General features: G+C 46.6%; 1 long non-coding RNA gene across 2 annotated transcripts; it reads right to left on the bottom strand.

The window, feature by feature from the left end:
- Window positions 1-7,685: 7,685 nt before the first annotated feature.
- LOC125539595 (uncharacterized) lies at window positions 7,686-9,256 on the bottom strand. 2 transcript variants are annotated; one of them, XR_007296904.2, is made up of 4 exons: window positions 8,941-9,256; window positions 8,636-8,847; window positions 8,287-8,411; window positions 7,686-7,964 (listed from the first exon to the last, which is right to left on the bottom strand). It is a non-coding gene; the product is annotated as an uncharacterized LOC125539595 (long non-coding RNA). The 2 variants fall into 2 exon arrangements; XR_015615418.1 differs by lacking the exon at window positions 8,287-8,411.
- Window positions 9,257-23,571: the final 14,315 nt, after the last annotated feature.

The raw sequence follows: 23,571 nt of genomic DNA, 5'->3' as shown, positions 1-23,571 counted from the left end.
TTTTTTGGTTTGGTTCCACAAATGTCACTCCAATCTAATTTTAATTTTGGGTCCCTAAACTAGAGAGAGAGAGAGAGAGAGAGAGCCTACATTGTAATCGGTGTTTCTCAAACAAAAAAAAAGTTGACATGCATTTTCTGTTATTAGATTGAGATTAGGTATGCTGCTTAGATGCATTCAATTCAATACGATATCAGATCCACAAGGTTTCACTAGCACATCACACCAAACCACACACACTAGACAACAAGCGTCTGATGAAGCTCGACCTGGTGGAGTCTCGGTGTGTTGAAGTGGGAAGGGGTGCTAAAATATATCCACTACACATTCACAATTTTAGGTGGATCCAATGGCAGAGCCATCTCCCGGCGACCCTGGGCAGCTGTCCAGGCTCTGCCCAGTAACTCTCATTTAATTATAGAAGAAGTTGGAGAATTGATCATTAGTTTTAGTGGGCACACATACATGAATCACATCCCTTTGTATTTTGCCTCAGCTCCATTGATTGACTAGCTCCGCGATTGGGTGGATCAACTAGCTTGTTGACTCAGTAAGAAAACCACCGGCATTGTCTTCATCTTCTTCGTATAACCCAATTGATTGGTGCAAGCTTGAGCCATCATTCCTCTTCTAGCCAGCCTTGAGATCGGTCACAAGTTGTGTCCGCTTTGGCTTGCCATTCAATATCACCAACAATGGCTAAAACCAAATGGCTCCTTATCTATTTCTTGACACATAATGACGGCCACCACTGTCTAGCTAACACAAAATGTATGGCAATGAGAATGCAAAACAAAACATGCATATGCAAATGATGACAAGACAAAATAATTTAGCTTACATGAGTTGCCACTTCCATCACACTTTGAGGGCGGTCAACCACTTGTGAACAGTAGACACGTACTTGTTCACTTCCCCTTAAATGACCCCCATCGATGTTGGAGAGATGTCACATTGCGGTTGGTGACGATAGGATGCGGCTCCACTTATTGCCTTTTGTTCATGATACTCCTTCCAACTCTTCTCCCAATTTGTGTTCCCTTTTTTCCCCGTGCAACATATGAGATCCATTGTTGTGGCCAACCACGGTAACCAATAAGATATCCCGAAATGTTGAGAATGTCGGACCTCTTGCCATTGCCGTCTTTGGCTTCTTTCTGTTCTTGCTCGGATTGGGATTTGATGATGCCCCAACTTCAAATGAAGGGCAAGTTGGATCTCCTAACACATAGTCCATTTGGGTCGGTTCATGACTATCATTGATCATGTCCGACATGATAGACTCATTAAATTGTCATGATTTTACAATCGTGGATGCATGTCTCAATCCGCCTAACGGTATTTGCAAAACATTGGCCATGGCATATGCAAAGTTGATCGGAGAGGAGCAAAAAGAACATACCGAGTCTTGTTCTTTCATTCCGTCGAACAGGTTGTGGGCAACCCGGGCGCCGCCGGTGCCCGTGCTTGTCCGTGCCCAAACGAGTTGTGGCGACTGACAGACGTCCATCGGCGACATCTGCATTGGCGGAAAGCTCCCCGGAATGCCCCAACCATCTGTCGGATTCCCCACTCTTCCAACCTGGTCCGACGGCGATCCTTGTCGACGGCTGGATGGACAGGGTGCGGGGTCCCGGGCCGGCGGGCGGGAGGGGCGGGGCGGATAGCTGCTCCTCGAAGTCCGCATCCGCTTCCCTCTCCCGCTGCCTCCATCGTCGGGCCCTCTAGGCGATGTTCTTCGGCTTGCATGATGTACCCGAGGACAGGACACCGACGGCCGCCGCCTCCGCCGCGTTGGTGTGGGATGGGCAGGACGACATCTAGGGTGGCGGATGAGGGCCGACGACGACGAGGGCTCGGAGGCGGGAGTTGGTGGAGGGACACAGAGAACGGCGAAGGGTTTGATCGATGTGGTGCAATTATGGTGGGGTCAGGATGTCGGGTTTTTCTTCGGCGGGGTCATGGTGGGGTCGTGGCGGACGCGCCAGAGCTTTCCCGTGTCCCCCCTATATTTAAGGGTTTAATGTGCGGGTCGGGTTTTTTCTTTTACATGCCACCGACCGAGCCGTCCGCCCTTAAGGGTTTAAGACGCACGACCGTAGATGATCTAAGAAACATGGACCATGGCACCAACGGACATAACCTTCTATCTCATCTCAGCTAGAATAGAAACATGGGTACGTCCATGCCTGGACTCGAGCCCTCGACCATTTTCATTTAGATGGACGCACAAGCTTTGCGCCGTCCTTTTCATCCATCCATATAGATGGGCGCCACCGCCAGGCGCCAGCGATAGTTCATGGGTACGTGCTGTTTTGATCAGTGTACGTCGGCGTCCGGGCTAAAAGATATTAACAAATTAGTAAGCGAATTGACTTAGACATTTTATGTCTTATTTTATTTCTCTGCATTGGAGTGCCACTGCGACCAAGAAGAGAGGAAAGCGATGGGTAGGTCTAGATGGATTTCACGCATGCATGGTTTCTTCTACTAGGGCTAGGATGATTAGCCCGAAGATGGCTGGCTGGCAAGCTGCTGCCTGCTCTGCTAGTGATACCTGACGTTAGTTTGGCTGGGTGTAGTACCTAACCTAACCTAGCTGGCTTCACCAGCGTGCCTGATGGAGTTGTAATCATCAATCAGTCGGCCAATTAGCTAGCCAGTGTCCCTACGATAAACTAAATGCGCATCGTCTTGGTGCGTGCATTATTCCCGTTGATTTACGAGAGCATGACGCGAGTCAAATGCATGCATGCACGCACGCACCTTCGTCTTCTTCTACGTAATACACTGTGCAACAGCAAGCCTCTGCATATACTACTATACGTTGGCTAAGACTGTTGGAATTTTGGCTTGTTTAATTATAATACTCCCTCTGTTTTTATTTAGTCCGCATATTAGATTTGATTTGCAAAATTTGACCAAATTTAGTGAAAATAATAGAAATATTTACCATCACAAATTTATATAATGTGAAAGTAGATTCAATAATGAATCTAATGATATTATTGTTACTGTATATGTTAATATTTTTATATCTCTAAACTTTATCAAAGTTTACAAAGCTTACTGCAGTAGGTTAGGCTGCCTATTGGTTCAGGTTACGGTCGTTATAAAATGCAGACAGCGACGACGTTCAGAGAACACGCACGAGGGTCTGACACACTTTGCGACGGCTAGGAGAAGTTCCTCTTCCTCCCCGTCAACCCGCCCCAGCAGCAGGAGCCCAAGCCCAAACCCAGCCCGAACCCGGCAGCCTGCGGCACCAAGAAGAAGGGCAGCGAGATCGGCACGGTGGCCACCGCCCACCGGATGGCCTACGGCGCCAAGGCCGGCGCTGGCTCGCTGCCGCCACGCCGCGGCGCACCTTCCTGCCGTACCGCGAGGAGCTGGTGGGGTTCTTCGCCAACGTCAACGGCATCAGCCGGAGCCACGCGCACCCCTACGGATCAACGACCGACCACGACGCCGGCCGGTCGGCTGCGCGTGCGCCGGCGAGATTATTATAAATCGGCGATTGAAATTCCATTCGTGTTTGAACGTTGAAGCTTGGATTTTTGTGAGCCGGTGATCATCAGCAGGTAGGTAGGTTAATACTCCTACTAGTATTGTGATTAATAGGTTAGTTAAACTTGATGATAAATTAAAGATTGATGTGGGGTGTGAACAGTGGTGTGAAATCGCGGTGCACATCGCCGACCGTCGCGCGTCGCCGGCGATCGAGCCATCGAGGTGAGGTGTGAACGGCAGCGTGTGGTGGCGAGTGAGGACACATCTTTCTTTCTGCATTATTCATTCATTCTTCTTCTTCCTGCAACAGAGTTTGTACGTACGTAGAGTATTACAGTACATTCCTGGTAGCCATTAATCCGTGAGAGCGATCTGTTGCTGCACAGTTTCCATAAAGTACACCGTGACTGTACGCTTTAATTGCTGCTAGTACGTGTGGTTGGACGAGCACTTGGCTTTCGTCGTGTAATCGACTCGATCGACGGCGTCCTACAATACTGTAGGCGCAACGGGCGGCGGCGACGCACCACACACACGTCCTCTTGTTGGTTCACGGGGAAAAGACGACAGGGCACCACTTTACGGGAAGGGAGCGCGATCGACGGCGACGTGTGCCCACGGTGGCGATCCCCGGCCGGCCAAGGCAGCCAGCCACGCCCGCACGGCGGCGCCAAGTGGCCGGACGACATACACGCACGCGCGGCCGTGGATATACAAAGAGTAAGTTAAACACGGGATGCACACCAGAAACATGCGATGCCGTAGAGGAAACCAGTTTGGAAAGATCCTCAAAAGCAACGTACATTAGTACTCACTACGCAAAACACAAGAAGATGTGTAGTACCAGCGCACCTCCGAGCAGACGATCACCGTTCGTACTACGCGATGGCCTAATCTATACTTCTATATTACTATTATAAACAAGAAAACATCCTCAAAGGTGAACGAAAACTCTGCCATCCACTGAATCGGCACGAAAAGGGTAGCCAACGTGTCCCGTCAAAATAAAAAACTACAATCACGCAACAAACTCCCCCGCGATACCTAATCCTCGCCGGCCCTCCTTGCGCCCGCCCGCCACCCTCCCTGGACGCCCGCCGCACATCAGCAGCCGCTCTTCCTGACGCGGTGACGCCCGCATCTTGCTTCCCTCCTTGCCGCCCCTTGCCACCTGCTCCGCACGGCCCTGCTGCGCATCTCTCTTCCTCGCCCGGCTCCGGCAAGGTCTCCTGCTCTCCACCATGGAGAGGGCTTGTTGATTGCGGCAAGAACACATACCACACTACTAGTACCAGTGATTGATAGGGATTCCTCAGGATCTGTTCTGTCGGGCTATTGGTGAGATTTGGCCTCCCGCGCCGCCATGTGCCGCCGCCTCCACGACCACAAGAACCGGGGATGGATTCCAAGTCTATCCGATTGATGGGTAAGGCTGGTCATATTGGGGAGTAACATATACTAGTATCATGCATATGATACTAGTGTATAATACTACATCCATAGTGCATAGTATCATAAAGTAGTATCATAGATGGTTTCATTTATTGTCATGCATGACACATAGTAGCATAACATTTATTATATTACGGTATCTACTTATGTTACTATGACCCTCTCTCTTCTTTAATTTCCTGCCATGTAAGCATGTTTGCGAGTTCCAAATATATGATACTAGTTATGTTACCCCATTATGGCCAGCCTAAGTAACTTTTCAGCATCTTGGTTGACCTGTGTAGCTGCCCAATTTAGTTCTGAATACCCGAGCCTCTTCATGGGTTCAGGCGGCATCTTCGTGGATGAGGACACGAGGGCTCCATCTAGAATTCTAGACCAAACTGCCAACGGCATGAGCCAAAACGAATTTCCGCTGACCAAGTTTCTTTGTGCTACTCCATGTCATGTATTGAGTCACAAATAAATCCAGGTGAATGTATATGCTACTGTTTCTCTTCAAAGAAAAAAACAAACAATTTATCCTGATGAATGGATGTATATCTGTGGTGGATGATCTGTGTCTTTCTATTGCAGGTCATAATATGCATCCACACAATTCAAATTCATGTTCTGGACTAACCATGTATTAATTGCATAGTTACTTTTTTTGTTTTACTTCTACCCATACCCAAACTGAGTTCTACAGTCAATATCTGATTCTGGTACAGGCTTCCGATGACAGTTACAACAATTCTAGAGCATATATCGTCCTCAATCCTCCTGATTTTCCTACCATCATCTCCATAGTATTCGAGTTGTAAAGCCTTGGCCTGTGGTAATTAATATTGGTTCCTAAGCTTGAAAAGTGTATTTGGCTAAATAGTACTTGATTCTATCATGTTTGTGTAGGCTGGATTGTTTTTGCTGGAAAAATATCGTTACATGTATCATTTTAGTATGGTAATCATATCTTAGGGTATGAGAAATAAATGTACTAAATTATTTTTTCCGTGTAGGCTACTATGATTTAGAGGAGGTAATTGTTTCTGATGAAGAGTTAAATCTAGGCACCATGGATTGTGAACTGTTACCGTGAACTGGAGAAATGATTATCTTTTTCTATATTGTAACTAAAATGCAGGCTTTAACTAAACATTTTGTTATGTCCGCCAATCGGCTGGTTCATTTAGTCTCATTTGTATCCACATAACCATCAGATAAAATATTTGGAAATATCGAATAAAGAGAATCAACATCACAGTTCTGAGGAGCTTCATTTCTCAAACTTTCTGGAGCAGACCATCTTGATCATTTTTGAAGGATGGGTGCTGGACTTGGTACATTGCCCTGAGAGGATCACTCGCAAAAAATGTTGGTTTCTGATGGAATTATGTATCTGTATTATGCACCCCTGCCAATTTTAATTCTTGTTCTCTGGTAATCTACAGAGTGTAAGGTCTAACTGTGTCTGGCCATAATGGCGGGACGAATCCCTCATTTTCTGTTGTATTTGTTTTTCTCCGGGTTTCTTTGAAAGAGTAGTTGTTAGCCTTGGCTAAACCAATAGAATCTAGGCAACTATGAAGCATGTGGATGCGTTACATTTTTCCTGAATTAGTCCTTTGAATTTGAAGCCCTTCGGAATTTTGCACTGCTCCTAGCCCATTGGCCATGGCATTGTCTGTATTATCTGTCTTCTCTGCTACAGCTCTCCGCGGGCGCCAGCACACATTGAGTTTTATCCGCACGTACTGACAGGAGAGGAGAGTGGTGCTGCGGGGTGAGGAAATTTATGACAAAGGGAAGGCAAGGAGAGAGGCAGCCCTGATGGTCGAGCGGAGGTGTGCCGTTATTGCATATACATGACATGGGATGAGGTGGGGAGGGGCGAAAATGCGTTGGAGCACCTGGCGACTACGCTCACTGTAATCTGCTCATTCAATTGCCTCGGGATTCCATCCGCTATATTAGCTTTGTGCGTGTTGGATGATTTTTGCCGTGTATAGCTCTCCAGCGGTTTTCGTATTAAATGATGCATATTGTCATTCCTGTTCTGACTTCTGACATGGCGTGCATGCATCCTACTCAACTACTAACGCCCAACAACCAGAGCTTCAATTCAATGCACCACGCTCCTCAATCTCCCACATTTTTTTCTCCATGGAAAATGGTTGCTTAATGCGCATTCTTTTTTTCTAGTACAATAAATCAAGAGTTCAAAGCTCCCTGCGGTGAACTGAACTCTTGATTTATAGTGGAAAAAGCTTTTTCATTTTCGTTGTGTGACACCTGGTGCATAAAGTTAGTAAAAAAACGGATGCACACTTTGTTCCAAACATTTTCACTGCTGATTCCATCAATCATCCGATGGGGAGATGGTGCGTTTAAAAGTGTGTGTAGTAACTCGGGCGCACACTTTGTGGCATCGGAGTGACTTTGTTGGCCTATCTATCTTAGACACGCAAAGCATTAATGAACTAGGAGTAACTTGTATTTAGAAATTGCATGCATGCATGTGGGACCCTTAACGCGGAACTTTACCATGCACGTACGTTGGCCTGACATGCAACTCAACTCCATGTCCCATTTTGGAGAAACAGTTGTGTACTCCATGATTTTTCATCGACCTATGTTGATTCGTTGAAGAAAGCTTAGTTGTCCAGGCAAAGCATTTCTCAAATTAACATACCATTTGATTAACTACTACGAGTGACAAAAAAAGTACACAGTAATACGCTGAGCAAAATTCTTTTTATTCATTCATTACGAAGATACATAGTATCACTTCTCTGATCTTGAATTGCAACAGGCTAATTGTGAGATTCAATGACATCATTTCACGCTTTCGTTGCATGGGAAGCTGTTAACCTCGTCACCTTGTTTCTCTCCTACTGACTTACGTCCGCACACGCCATACCAAGAATCTCCATTTAAAACCACGCTCCACATTTCGTTGAACATAGTTGACACATGGGGTCGGTCTCTCCAAATCCTTCTTCCAACGTGTACTAAACTGGTGCCTGAAAGAGAATTACAACTTCTCGTCATTGTTACCGAATCAAACTTAAAATAACTAACAACAGAGAGATGAATCAACAAGTGACTTGAAAAGATATATGCTTCGTTTGTGATTAAGGTATGCGACGGCTATGCACATAATAAAATTATTACTGTATGAGAGATTTGCTGTAGATGCGTTATGAGAGTCTTGCTAATAATAAATGACTTCCAGGAAGTTCATAAATGAATCAGGCGCTCGATTCTGCACGGACATGTGCACCCTGCCTGGAATTAAATGTGTATGGACACTTGGACAGATTGAAACTGTACATATATACTCACGTCTGCTGTATTGAGACATTGAAAATCATTCCGGTTAAACTTGCACTGATCCCCAAACACAAGCCAACTGACTAAGAGCATCTCCAGCCGAGCCCCCAACACGCCCTCCCCAACCGTGCCTATGTCTGCATAGGAGGTAAACTAATGACCAGTGTCAACAACCTAGGAATTTTCGGTTTACTACAGAAAAATAAGATGAACGTATATAATCATATTGCAGTTGATTTTTCCGCGTTTCTCAGTGCTGTATCTGTGTCCGAACTAATATTTTTCTATTTCACTATTTAAAGCATACGTAAGCATTTATACTTGTGCATCTAATAATCGGACGTGTACTGAAGAAACTTACCGTCGAACCCAGCCGCTGTTTTCCCTTTCCACAGCAATAAGATTTGGAGTCCTTGATTTCGACCCATGCTCTGCATCTAGAACTGTCGAACCCAGCCATTAGAAGAATCGAGCTCGTCCGCTTCAGCAACTGTCGAAAGCTGGCGCCCCTCTTTGACGGTCATCTGAGCTATCCCGACTGCGCACTCATCGGCTCTTATATCTTGATTCGATCTACAAAGGGACAGAAGAAAAATCAAGATAAACAGATCTGCAACTAGTAAAGCGGTCTGTTTTATCAATCATTTCAAAACCAAATGAACTTACACGGATTCGACGAAGGGTGGTCGCTGCACCAGCCGATCTACTGAACTGCTCATCTCCTTCCGCCGAAGAAGGACAGCAGTTCAAGATTATTGATAATCAGCGGCCTCAAAGGACTACTACCAAATCTGAAATCCACTTCTACTGTGAGGAATTTGTTTGTGCGTCAATCACTAGCAGCTGGCGAGAGGAGAATAGTTTTTCAGATCTGGATATGGAGTGCTTGCGTGCAAGTAGGGGACTGCACAGGTAGGTGATGGTGGAGGGAATTAATTACATCGGGCTGGTTTCCTGTACCTGTGCCTCACAGACTGCATACAATAAAGAGAGAAGTGCATATTACACCCCTCAACTCTAGCCCTAGTCTAATATACAACCTTCAACTCTTAAAACCGGCCAAAATTCAACCCTCCTCTCCCCTTGACCGGTTTTGACCGGGTCTGACCCATTGACTGATGAACAGTAAATTTGAAAAAAATGGAAAATTCAGAAAAATAAAAATAAAAAAATTGTAAATTCAAGAAATAGTTGGGAACAAAATTTTAAAAATAATTTCGACTTTTCCACCGTGCGAACAGTAATTCAAAAAAATTTCGAACTTTTGGAACGAAAATTTTCCCTCGGTCACTGTTCACGCAGTGAAAAAATGATTTTCCTGATTTTTTTTTACTTTTTTGAATACTGTTCATGCTGTTTACAGTAATTCAAAAAACAAATCCCGGTGAATTTTGTTTCCAATTTATTACCTCCGGGTACATGTAAAAAAACTGAAATTTTAATACTGTTCACTGGTGAAAAGTTGAATTTATTTTTTAAAAATTTTGTTCCCAATTTTTTTGAAATACTGTTCATCCGGAGGCAAAAAATGCTTTCTAAAATTTTATTTTTCTGAATTTTCATTTTTTTCCGAACTTACTGTTCATCAATCAATGGGTCAAACCCGGTCAAAACCGGTCAAGGGGAGGGGAGGGTTGAATTTTGGCCGGTTTTAAGAGTTGGAGGTTGTAGATTAGACGGTTTTGGAGTTGGGGGTTGTATATTAGACTAGGGCTAGAGTTGAGGGGTGTAATATGCACTTCTCTCTACAATAAATGACCACGAACATGTATATACTGTTACATCTTACGACGTGGTTGCCGTATTCGCCGCATGTAATGATTTTCAGCAAAGTGGCACGGATCCCAAGCCTGCATGCGGGCGGCGGCGATTTCGGATGGGGGAGTCGCCGAGTGCTCCTAATCCACCTCCTGGGGAGGGGTGCCATTATTGCATATACATGACATGGCTTTGGCTACAGGATACGTGCATGGCACGTGCAAGCTTACTAGTCAATGCAATAGAAAAACATGGGCACCGTAGGTCAACTGTAGCTAGAGACTGATTTGAAGCAATCGATGGCCAGCCCACTTGCAAATTAGTGTGGCTTTCATCTCAATCTTCCCCACAATCATAGCAGCGCTGATGATGCGCACATGTAGTACTAGCTACTATATTATTTTGCGTGACAAACAAGTGCTTCAAGGACAGGGAGGGCCTTTGCTTGCATAACAAAAGAGCACGTGTAGTGACAAGTGGAACCAACATTGTGTTTTTGGTTTGGTTCCACAAATGTCACTCGAATCTTATCTTCCTTTTGGCTCCCTAAACTATTGTGTGTGTGTGCGCGCGCGCGCGCATGCGTCTACATTGTAATCGGTGTTTCTCAAACAAAATATTTTTGACATGCCTTAGATTGAGATTAGGTAAGCTGCTTACCTGTATTCAATTCAATACGGTATCAAATCCACAAGATTTCACTAGCACAACACACTAGACAAGAAGCCTCTGATGAGTCCTGACCTGGTGGAGTCTCGGTATGTTCAAGTGGGAAGGGGGGGCTAAAATATATCCACAACACATTCAAAATTTTAGGTGGATTAACTAGCTTGTTGACTCAGTAATAAAACCACCACCATTGTCTTCATCTTCTTCATCTAACCCAATTGATTGTTGGGAGCTTGAGCCATTATTCCTCTTCTTGCCAGACTTGAGATCGGCAACAAGTTGTGTTCACTTTAGCTTGCCATTCAATATCAACAACAATGGCTAAAACCAAATGGTTTCTTCTCTGTTTCTTAATACATGGTAACCGCCACCACTGTCTAGCTAACAAAAAATGTATGGCAATGAGAATGCAAAATAAAACATGCATATGCAAATGATGACAAGATAAAATAATTTAGCTTACATGAGTTGCCACTCCCATCCCACTTTGAGGGCGGCCAAGCACTTGCGAATAGTAGCTGACGTATTTGTTCACTTACCCTTGAATGATGTCCATCGATGTTGGAGAGATGCCACATTGCGGTTGGTGACGATAGGATGCGGCTCCGCATATTGCTTTTGACGTTCATGATACTCCTTCCAAATCTTCTCCCAATACGTATTCCCTTTTTGCTCTGTGCAACATATGAGACTATTGTTGTGGCCAAACATGATAACCAATAAGATATCCTCGAATATTGAGAATGCCGGACCTCTTGCCTTTGGCTTCTTTATGTTCTTGCTCGGATTGGGATTTGATGTTGCCCCAACTTTAAATGAGGGGAAAATTGGATCCCCTAACTCGTAGTCCATTTGGGTCGATTCATGACTATTATTGATCATGTACGACATGATAAACTCCTTACTTATCATGCTTTTACAATCATGGATCATGTCCTAACCGGCCTAACGGTGTTTGCAAAACATTGACCATGGCATATGCAGAGCTGATCGGAGAGGAGAAAAAAGAACATACCGAGTCTTGTTGTGTCATTCCGTCGAACAGGTCATGGGCAACCCGGGCGCCACCGGTTCCCATGCTCATCCGCGCCAGAACAAGCTGCGGCGACTGACACACGTCCACTGGCGGCATTTGCGTTCGTGGAAAGCTCTCCGGAATGCACCAACTGGCTGTCGGATTCTTTATTGTCCCAACCTGGTCTGACGGCTCGATCCTTGTCTATGACTGGATGGACGGGGGTGCAGGGTCCTGGGCCCGGCAAGGGTGGAGGTGGGTGGGTGGGTGGGTGGGTGGGTGGGGGGGGGGGTAGCTGCTCCTCGAGGTCTGCATCCGGTTCCCGCTCCCGCTGCCTCCATCGCAGGTCCCTCTGGGCGATGTTCTCCGGCTTGCACGGCGTACCCGAGGACGGGACACCGACGGATGGCGCCGACACAGCTGTCGTCCCAGTGGTGTGGGCGGGCAAGACGACATCTAGGGTGGCGGATGGGAGCTAGCGACGAGGATGGGGAGCAAGCGTGGGCGACGACGACGACTTGAAGGCGGGAATTGGTGGAGGGAAGCGAGAGGAGGGCGAAGGGTTTGATGGATGTGATGCAATTTGTGGTGGGGTCGGGGTGTCAGGTTCGACGTGGCGGATGTACCCGGGTCTTCTCATATCCGTCATATATTTAGGCTGGATATGAGTGGTACCGGTCAGCCCAGATGTTTAAGATCTGGGGACGGAAGCCGTCCGCCCAAATATTTAAAGGTTTAAGACGTGCGATTGTAGATGCTCTAAGAAACATGTATCATGGCACAGCGGACGGAACCTTCTATCTCATCAGCTAGAATAGAAACATGTGTACGTTCATGCCCGGACTCGAGTCCTTTTCATCCATCCATTTAGATGGGCGCCACCGCCAGGCGCCAGCGGTGGTTGACGCAACGGGTACGTGCTCTTTTGATCGTCGGCCCGCCCGCGCCGACTTGCTCGCCGGATTTCTTGGCAACCATCAGTCCCGTCGGCGTCAGGGCTAAAAGAGATTAACAAATTAGCAAGTGCATTGACCTAGATAATCTGTATTTTAATTTATTTTATTTTCTCTGCATTGGAGTGCCACTGCCACGGAGAAATAGAGGAAAGCGATGGGTAGATCTAGATTGATTTCATGCATGGTTTCTCCTACTAGGGCTAGGCTAGGATGATTAGCCCAAGGCTGGCTGGCTGGCTGGCAAGCTGCTGCCTGCTCTGCTAGTGACACCTAACATTAGTTAGGCTGGGTGTAGTACCTAACCTAACCTAGCTGGCTTCACCTGCGTGCGTGCGTGATGGAGTTGTAATCATCAATCAGTCGGCCAATTAGCTAGCTGTGTCCCTAGGATAAACTAATGCGTATCGTCTTGGTGAGTGCATGCTTCCCGTTGACGTACGAGAGCATGACGCAAATCAAATGCATGCATGCATGCATGCAGCTTCGTCTTCTTCTACGTAATACACTGCAGCAGCAAGCCTCTGCCTATATAGTGTGTACTCAGTATCTTCTTTGGTCAAATCGCCCACATGGTCAATTGGTCGTTGGTCAAAGTCGCTCCATAACATGCTGCCAATCCGGCCAGCATGTTGGCTAAGAATGATGGAATTTTGGCATAAGTGTCACGCATGTGGCATGAAGCAATTCTGTCTTGATGTTTCTTGACGATAACTGTAGTTATTTAAAAATGGCAACTTTAGTTATGAAGCATGACAACTTTATGTCTAATGGCAAGTTTCAGTTTTTTGGTTGGCAATTTTAATTATAATAACGTCAGGATGGTGTTACTTCGTACCACATGTGTGACACTTATCATTTGGGTTTAATTTAATTATATTACTACAGTAGGTTAGGCTGTCTATTGGTTCAGGTTGCGGTCGTTGTAAAATACAAACAGCGACAGCGTTCGAAGACACGCACGAGGGTCCAAGTTCCTCTACCTCCCCGTCAACCCACACCGGCAGCAGAAGCCGAAGCCCAGGCTGAGGCTGAGGACGCCGAACCGGGCATCCGGCGGCACCAAGAAGGGCAGCGAGATGGGCACGGTGGCCGCCGCCCACCGGATGGCCTACAACGCCACGCTGCGGCGCACGTTCCTGCCGTATTGCGAGGAGCTGGTGGGGTTCTTCGCCAACGTTAACGGCATCAGCCGGAGCCACGCCCACCCCTACTGATCAACGACCGATGACGACGATGACTCCGGTCGGCTGCGCACGCCCCGGGTAGATTATTATAAATCGGCGATTCAAATTCCATTCATGTTTGAACTTTGAAGCTTGGATTTTGAGCTGGTGATCATCATCGGGTAGGTTTTTTTTGATAAAAGAGAGCTCTCTCTCCGATTTCTATTAAGAGAAATCACCTGGTCTTCTTACAGCTAAAACGGACGGAAAGCAAAGAAAGAAACAAACATATCTATCCCCCCCCCCCCGGGGGGTAAGGCAGGGGCTATCGAGGAGGAAGGAGAGCCATCCATCCCCTTCCCACAGGCCCTCACCCCCAGGGAAAGATCTAAGGCCTGGGCTCAAACCGGTCCCAATACCAGCATTACAAGGTTCATAAGAGCAGAAAGAAAGCAGTTTTAACATCATACAATAGCTAAAGCATCCCCATACAAAAGAGCTCAAAAAGATACGGGGTGAGAGTAGGGCAGCAAAGGCCTCATCAAGCGTCCACCACAGCAACATCTGGCATAGGAGTTGTAGCTTGTCCCACAATTCTTCTGGTCTCCAGACGCCATCCATGGACTGCCTTGAACACTTCTTCAGCTACCTCGCCGATCTGCTTCACTCCTGCCTTCATCATCTTATTTCTTACGGGGTTTTTCTGCAAGATGTTCCACTCATATAAGTTCTTGAGTAATAAGTTGACAGGTATACAAGGATCATTTACCCTGTTATTATCAAAAACAACACTATTTCTCAATTTCCAAATAGTCCAACAAATAGCTGAAATTCCTATCAAAACTAAGCTCCTCTCATCTTTTCCAAAGTTTTTTGCCCAATTATTGACCACCAGTTCTAATTCGTCTGGTATATCAGTTAAGTTGAAAGCACATTTCAAAATATTCCACAGAAGCCTAGTGTGACGCCCCCGATTCAATCGTACACTAATCATACACGCAAACGTGTACGATCAAGATCAGGGACTCACGGGAAGATATCACAACACAACTCTACAAATAAAATAAGTCATACAAGCATCATATTACAAGCCAGGGGCCTCGAGGGCTCGAATACAAGAGCTCGATCATAGACGAGTCAGCGGAAGCAACAACATCTGAGTACAGACATAAGTTAAACAAGTTGCCATAAGATGGCTAGCACAAACGGGGATACAGATCGAACGAGGCGCAGGCCTCCTGCCTGGGATCCTCCTAACTACTCCTGTTCGTCGCCAGCGGGCTGCGCGTAACAGTAGGCACCTCCAGCGTAGTAGGAGTCGTCGTCGAAGGTGGCGTCTGGATTCTGGGCTCCATCGTCTGGTCGCAGCAATCGGGTAGAGAAATGGAAAAATGGGGAACCAGGCAACCGTGAGTACTCATCCAAAGTACTCGCAAGTAAGGAGCTACACTACATATGCATGGGTATATGTGTAAAGGGCCATATCAGTGGACTGAACTGCAGAATGCCAGAATAAGAGGGGGATAACTAATCCTTTCGAAGAGTACGCTTCTGCTAACCTCCATCTTGCAGCAGGAGAAGAGAGTAGATGGTAAGTTCACCAAGTAGCATCGTGTAGCATAATCCTAACCGATGATCCTCCCCTCGTCGCCCCGTGAGAGAGCGACCACCGGTTGTATCTGGCACTTGGAAGGGTGTGTTTTATTAAGTATCCGGTTCTAGTTGTCATAAGGTCAAGGTAGAACTCCAAGTCGTCCTGTTACCGAAGATCACGGCTATTCGAATAGATTAACTTCCCTGCAGGGGCGCACCACATAACCCCACACGCTCGATCCCATTTGGGCGGACACACTTTTCTGGGTCATGCCCGGCCTCGGAAGATCAACACGTCGCAGCCCCACCTAGACCAATAGAGAGGTCAGCACGCCGGTCTAAACCTAAGCGCCCAGGGGTCTGGGCCCATCGCCCTTAGCACACCTGCACGTTGCGTGGGCGGCCAGAAGCAGACCTAGCCTAGCAGGCGTTCCAGTCCAATCCGGCGCGCGCCGCTCAGTTGCTGACGTCACGAAGGCTTCGGCTGATACCACGACGTCGAGTGCCCATAACTGTCCCCGCGTAGATGGTTAGTGCGTATAGGCCAGTAGCCAGACTCAGATCAAATACCAAGATCTCGTTAAACGTGTTATTTTGAAATAACCGCGAACGCCGACCAGGGCCAGGCCCACCTCTCTCCTAGGTGGTCTCAACCTGCCCTGTCGCTTCGCCACAAAGATCCACTCAGAGGGCCATCGGGACAAACGTCCTTTCGGACCCAATCCGTGGATCACTCACGGGTACTCCTACGAGCCGACCCGTCTTTAGTCACCTCAAGTATCATATATAAAGTATATAGTATATACCCGTGATCACCTCCCGAGTGATCACGGCCCGATAGTATAGCAAGGCAGACGGACAATAATGAAGGGCCACTGATGATAAACTAGCATCCTATACTAAGCATTAGGATTGCAGGTAAAGGTAACAACAGTTGTAGCAACAATGACAGGCTATGCATCAGGATAGGATTAACAGAAAGCAGTAACATGCTACACTACTCTAATGCAAGCAGTATAGAAGAGAGTAGGTGATATCTGGTGATCAAGGGGGGGGCTTGCCTGGTTGCTCTGGCAAGAGAGAGTGGTCGTCAACACCGTAGTCGTACTGGGTAGCAGCGGCGTCGGTCTCGGTGTCTAGCGAGAGAAGAGGGAGAAGAAACAATAAATATAATGCAACAAATGCATGACGATGCATGACATGACAAAGCGTGATGCTAGGTGTGCCCTAACGCGGTATGAGGTGGTACCGGTGAAGGGGAGAACATCCAGGAAATTATCCCCGGTGTTTCGCGTTTTCGGGCAAAGGAGCCGGAGGGGGAAAGTTGCGTGTTCGCTATACTAGGGATGCGTGGCGGACGAACGGGCTGCGTATCCGGATTCGTCTCGTCGTTCTGAGCAACTTTCATGTTGAAAATAATTTAATCCGAGTTACGATTAAAAGATATGATTTTCTAAAGATTTTGTTAATTTCTGGAATTTAATTAATTATTTAAATTAATCCGAAAATGGATTTATGACATCAGCATGATGTCATGCTGACATCAACAGTCAACGGGGGTTGACTGGTCAACCTGACCAGTGGGTCCCACTGGTCAGTGACACATTTTAATTAAACAGTTTAATTAAACTAATCAAAATTAATTAGGGGGTGGGCCCCACTATCATACTAATTAATTAGCTAATTAATAGTAGTTAATTAGGTTAATTAATCATTAGATTAATTAATATTAATTGGTTAACTTAATCAGAATTAATTAAGTTAATTAATTAATTAATTAATTTTTTTTGTAAACGTTCTGGGGGCCCCAGTTGTCATTGGCCCCAGGGGGCCATAGCGGTTCAGGCGGTAACGGGTGCGGGCGCACCCGAGTGAGCACCCGCCCGTAGGGCGGGACGAGGCCAGCGAGGCCGGACGGTCACCGGAGGGGGGACGCCGGCGGGAGAGCAGCAGGGCGGCGCCGGAGTGGGGCCGCGGGCCAGAGGGGGAGTGGCTTGCCGAGCCAGACGGCCAGGACGAGGCACGGGCGCGGCCAGGAGGCGGGGTAGGGCGCCGGGTGTGGCCAGGCAGTGGTGGACGAGGGCGCGCGGGAGTGCGGCCACGCACGTGCTGGGCGCGGCGGGGAAGACGGCACCGGAGACAGAGAAGGGAAGGGAGGAACCGGGGCGCGGTGAGCGTGATCGCGGGCGCGAGGGCCTCGGTGAGCGCGAGGCGGCGGTGAGTCGCAGCGGTCGTGGGGCGGCAGCGGGCGTGTGCAAAGGGGGCGGAGGCCGAGCGGGACGGACCCGAGCCATGACCAGCGAGAAATGGGAGGGCGCGGCCGTGGCGAGGCCTGCCGTGAGGTGCGGTGACCAGGGGGGCGCGGGGCTGGCGCGGCGAGCACGCGTTGGCATGGCGAAGGACAGTGCCGGGCGCGTGCGGGACAGGGGGAAGAGGGGAGGGGCGCGAGCCCACCGTGGGGGAGTAGGGACCAGGGCAATGGGTACGGGGAAGTTCGGGGAGGTCGACGGGGACGACGCGGCTGAGCGGGAGGCAGTCCGACGGGGGAGCGTTCCGGCGAGGTCCCGGGCGGCGGCGTCCAACGGCGTGGGGCGGCGCTGTCGTCACGAGCCCCGATCCGATCTGGATCGGGGGGATGGGGGGCGCGTCATGGGGAGGGGAGTGGGGAGTGGGTAGGTTAGGGTTTCGGGGGGGAATGGATAAGGAGGAGTGGGGGAAGGCCGGCCGGCTGGGCCTGGTGGGCGAATGGGCCGGCCCGTTGGGTCTGCTGGCCTGGGGGGGTCTTTCTCTCCCTTTTCTCTAGTTTAGATTTATTTCTGTTTTTGTAGTTTCTTTTCCTTTTATTTACTTTGCTTTTCTGTTTTATTTCATTTTAATATATTTAGACATTTTCTAAAAGGGGGTTTGTTGCACAATAATTACCTAGGCATTTAACTGCACTCTCCAAACATTTTAGTTTAATATTTTGAAAACTTTTATCGTTTAACTTGAATTTGAATTTTGAATTCGAACGGGGTTGAATCATCGCGAGATTAACAACGGTAATCATGGTGATGTGGCATTGTTAGCAGAGATTACTGTAGCTTAAATATCCGGGCATCACAATTCTCCTCCACTACAAGAAATCTCGTCCCGAGATTTAAGAGGTAGAGTAGGGGGAAAGATCTGGTTACGAAATGCTAACGGATCTTCTCAATCTTGGTTGCTCTTCTCGAAGAGATCGATCCATTACACTGATGTCTTCATTCCACTGCTACAGGTCGTCATTATGAAGTTGTCATCCTTCCTTGGGGGTTCCTTCGTACTTACGAATAGGTAACGGGGCAGATCGGCAACGACAGAAGGCTATAAGGGTAATAATCTGGGATTATCCCATGAATGAGCATATGAGTACCTCTTGAGTTGAACAATTAAAAACACATCGAGAGTGAAGTTCAAAGGTACAATAAGAAGTTTCAAGCAGCCAGGCAATCGTTCAATGCCCAGTCAGAAGGTGAAAGGGTTTCAGAGCAACGGGAATAAGTATTGTGTTTCATACCAAAAGTGATGATCTCTAGAAGGTGGCTCGTGAATTACATACGAAGCCAAGTGTGAGGAATAAAACTTTGGAAATAGGGGGTGTACAGGAGAGTTAGGTTTCGATCCTGTGGAACTGTGGGTCATGGGCCCACCATGTGGATTAAGAGTAGGAAGGGCGGTGACGTCTTGCACGACCATGTATGCATGGCAAGTCAGAGGATAGTCTGTCAGTTATTTCGGTCAACAACAGCAGTACCGAGGGCGAGGGATGAAGAGAACCATTTTCCTGCTCGTTGAGACGAGGCGGACCAGTAGGTAAAGTTCTCGTCCATCGGCGGTTACCGAAATGTCATCAACAGAAGTAACGGGGTCTTACTGACAAAATTGTACCTCGAGGTGTTTACATAAGCAGGGAATTATCACAGCTCATTTAAGTAGATTATAAGAAAGGCTAAACAAAACAATGGAAAGGAAAATGCGTTTAAACACATATTTCATGGGTATATCCTTCCCAAGGACAAGCAGAGCATGATATCCATGACAGGATATAATGTAGAAAACCCTTTAGGAAAGGGGAGAGAAATTTCATGACATTACCCATACAACGGTGTTTGGATAATTGAGCAGGAAACATTTAGCATTGGGCTTCAAATATTCCTGTTGAAAATCGGAGTACCATAGACATGCTTCGAGATAGCATTGACATGGTATTCAAGCAAAGGTCAGACTTTGGATACACAAAGGATACATCAGGAACAACTCATAGAATAAGTCTTTCAATTTACTCATGGAAGAATGGATAACCTTGCTAAAAAGGAAACTATAATAGTAGGTCCTCCGGCCAGGTGTGCTGGGCATGACATCACCTTACCGGGTCATAAAAGAACATTGTTATTACCCTTGGAAATATATTCCAACCATCATATCTGACCGGGATTCAGATCTGGTCGGTGTTAGGATACCTCAGACTCAGGGTGCCTGAGAAGAAAAGGTGTAACACACATTAACGAGATGATAATGTAAGATTCTTGGAAATGATCTATGGAAGCGAGTTCCAAAAGAAGAGTTCATCATTTAACCAAGGAGAGGAAGAGGAGATGGCTGATGGACTAAACGACAATTCATCGAGATTTCCAAAAGATGGATTTCCACAATCATGTGAACAAGGAGATAACATTTGTCAAATCAAATGGTATAATGATGTATGCTCGACGAAAACACACACAATTAAGCATTGGTTGAAAGGTGCACCCATAATATGGGCTTAGGTAGCATGATCAATGTTTAGAATGGTGATTCAGTAACCGATACACAAAGAATGAAACTATCATTCATTAACTTACAAGCAATAGGGTTGCTAGAAGTTTTGAATTTTACACCTCATAGTTCAATAGTCGGTATTCCGATTGGAAACAACACGGGGACCAAGAGATGAATGGAGATGGCGGTAAGTATTACTATATCAAGAATTTCTTAAGAGGTGGTCAAATTCTATCAACATTCTTGACATAAAAGATGGTAATACTCCAAGGTAAAGGAGAACAAATGCTGGGTAGCAAGGATCTCAAGGTATACACAAAACAGGAACAAGTTCTGTGTTGGAGGGAATGCGATAATGTTGTCGATGATAACCCAAATCATCGAGGGCAAAGGATGCTATTTCTCATCAAGAATTCGATTGATATCCTGGAAACACTCAGAATGTTGATGATGATCACGACACAATTGTCGAGAGGTTTCATGAAGATGTAATCGGTCGGCGATGACATCAAATCGAAGGAATGATGAAGCGCAAGGTTATTGGAACCACGTGTACGACAGAAACTCGAAATCAAGCATTGCTATTCAAGGCGAAATGATATGATGAGGAAGATCAACGTAAGCTTAGCTCATCGTCGAAAGTTGTACTCCGGGAATAAGGACCAGGTAGCACAGTTAAAATCAGCACGATAATGATATAGCCAATCAGGCTTGGAATGACTTGAAGGATTATTAAACTCGTAAGCAACGAGAATTACTTAGAGTTATTGAATCGTAGTGCGGAATCAATTCACTTATCGGTGTTCTCGAGTTACTAATAACTCAGAACCCGGGGAAAATCTGAAGACGGCGAGAAGCAATACTAGATGAAGACTCATAGGAAGCAACACAGTTCCTTGATATTCTCGAGATACCAGGGGGTAATACTCGATGACAGATCAAAGTAGAGGTTGGACTAGGTTATTGCTCTCCAGAAGACAATTGCTTGAACTTGTCCGAGAAATTGGATCAAGGAAGAACAATATGGTCGGAAACCATGATTGCAAAAGACCAAATCCCAGATATAAGATGAAATTATATCAAGGGGATAATTATTGTTACGAGAAGCTTCCATGACAAGATCTACATCGTGTCCATGGGCATGAACACAAAGTTCAAGGTCGACTCCCACTTCTCCAATGCATAACCTATCATTCACTCCTCATTTTCGATGGAGTTGTAGTGTTGAAATTTTATCTGGTAAATCACCAGGAGAATATGACTCGTGAAAACTTTCGGATTCACACGGTTTTAGAGAAGGAATAGGCTCAACCCATCGGGGCATCTTAGAAACATATACCACAATCTTTAGGAGTAATTTAACTCAAGCTCAAAGGCAGAGCATGGTCGAGAAAGCAGAGGATACAATTTACCAAAGGCATTATGTATCCGAGAATAGGCTCACAAGGTTATTGAATATGAAGGGCGTTGTCAGATAAAATCCAACAAGGGATCTGGTGGTCCATAAGGGACCTGATGTGAGCATCGGTACTCAACCAGAAGAAGAAAGAATGCTAGGAGATCATATGATAGAAACAACTGACTAATTCAAAGCTCAATCGCAAAGGATTTATGATTTCCCATTTCAAGGGATCAGAAGCAAATGCTCTGATTAAGGAGGGAATAGTTGAATAGACTTAGGGGTACAACCGACGACAATTTAATTGGTTGAGAACCAGCTCATGTTCAAACTGACACTGAGCCGGAAGGATGAATTCTAGGATTAGCATCCTCAACATATTGAATCAACGGACTTAAAATGATAAAGACAAGGGGTGCCAATAAGATTACGAGACTTATGGGATTAACCATAATGCAAGCAAGCAAGAATTTCAAGAGCAATAGGCTGCTCAGGATTTTTGGAAGATCGAATGATATTTCGAAGTCTTTTGCGAAACACATGAACAACTGGGAATGAGCGGATACTCAATAAGTGCAAGGAATTATCCGTAGGGGTATTCATGCGGCAAGATCTGTAAGGCAATAGGCACAAAATATTATCGGGATAATAGAGAGGATTTCAGGGTATCTTGTAATAACAAGACCAACTGGGGATGAATGGAAGAAATGACAACTACAAGTAGTTATCCATCAGGGTTGACAGTGGAAGGGGAATCGCAAATGCGATGACACAAGTTCTCGGGTTAACAGCGGGGAGTATCTTCAGGATCTTCACGTGCAACAGACGATCATCACAAATAAGGGGCTCTCCGGGTGAAAGTGATAACGAGATCCTAATGTTAGATTTATAAAAACTCGTTTAACCCGAGTAGGAGAGAGTTCAGAGTCCCAGAGTAAGGATCGAGGAGTAAAAGATCCTAATACGACCCAGATGGCGACGTGGGCCCGTAAGGCACACAGCCATGTTAGTAAAAGTTTTTGTAATGTCTAGACTCGACTTCGGCCAAGGAGTGTGGAAGGGGGATTCCTACAGGCAGTTGGCTCTGATACCAACTTCTGACGCCTCCGATTCAATCATACACTAATCATACACGCAAACATGTATGATCAAGATCAAGGACTCACGGGAAGATATCACAACACAACTCTACAAATAAAATAAGTCATACAAGCATCATATTACAAGCCAGGGGCCTCGAGGGCTCGAATACAAGAGCTCGATCATAGACGAGTCAGCGGAAGTAACAATATCTGAGTACAGACATAAGTTAAACAAGTTGCCATAAGATGGCTAGCACAAACGAGGATACAGATCGAACGAGGCGCAGGCCTCCTGCCTGGGATCCTCCTAACTACTCCTGGTCGTCGCCAGCGGGCTGCGCGTAGCAGTAGGCACCTCCAGCGTAGTAGGAGTCATCGTCGAAGGTGGCGTCTGGATCCTGGGCTCCATCGTCTGGTCACAGCAATCGGGTAGAGAAATGGAAAAGGGGGGAACCAGGCAACCGTGAGTACTCATCCAAAGTACTCGCAAGCAAGGAGCTACACTACATATGCATGGGTATATGTGTAAAGGGCCATATCAGTGGACTGAACTGCAGAATGCCAGAATAAGAGGGGGATAACTAATCCTTTCGAAGAGTACGCTTCTGGTAACCTCCATCTTGCAGCAGGAGAAAAGAGTAGATGGTAAGTTCACCAAGTAGCATCATGTAGCATAATCCTAACCGATGATCCTCCCCTTGTCGCCCTGTGAGAGAGCGACCACCGGTTGTATCTGGAACTTGGAAGGGTGTGTTTTATTAAGTATCCGGTTCTAGTTGTCATAAGATCAAGGTAGAACTCCAAGTCGTCCTGTTACCGAAGATCACGGCTATTCGAATAGATTAACTTCCCTGCAGGGGTGCACCACATAACCCCACACGCT

This window comes from Triticum urartu, chromosome 1A (assembly GCF_056163025.1).
Source record: "Triticum urartu cultivar PI428250 chromosome 1A, HENAU_Tu73, whole genome shotgun sequence".
Lineage (NCBI taxonomy): Eukaryota > Viridiplantae > Streptophyta > Magnoliopsida > Poales > Poaceae > Triticum > Triticum urartu.
The sequence above is the reverse complement of the archived record's forward strand: the minus strand, read 5'-3'. Positions and strand labels throughout refer to the sequence as shown.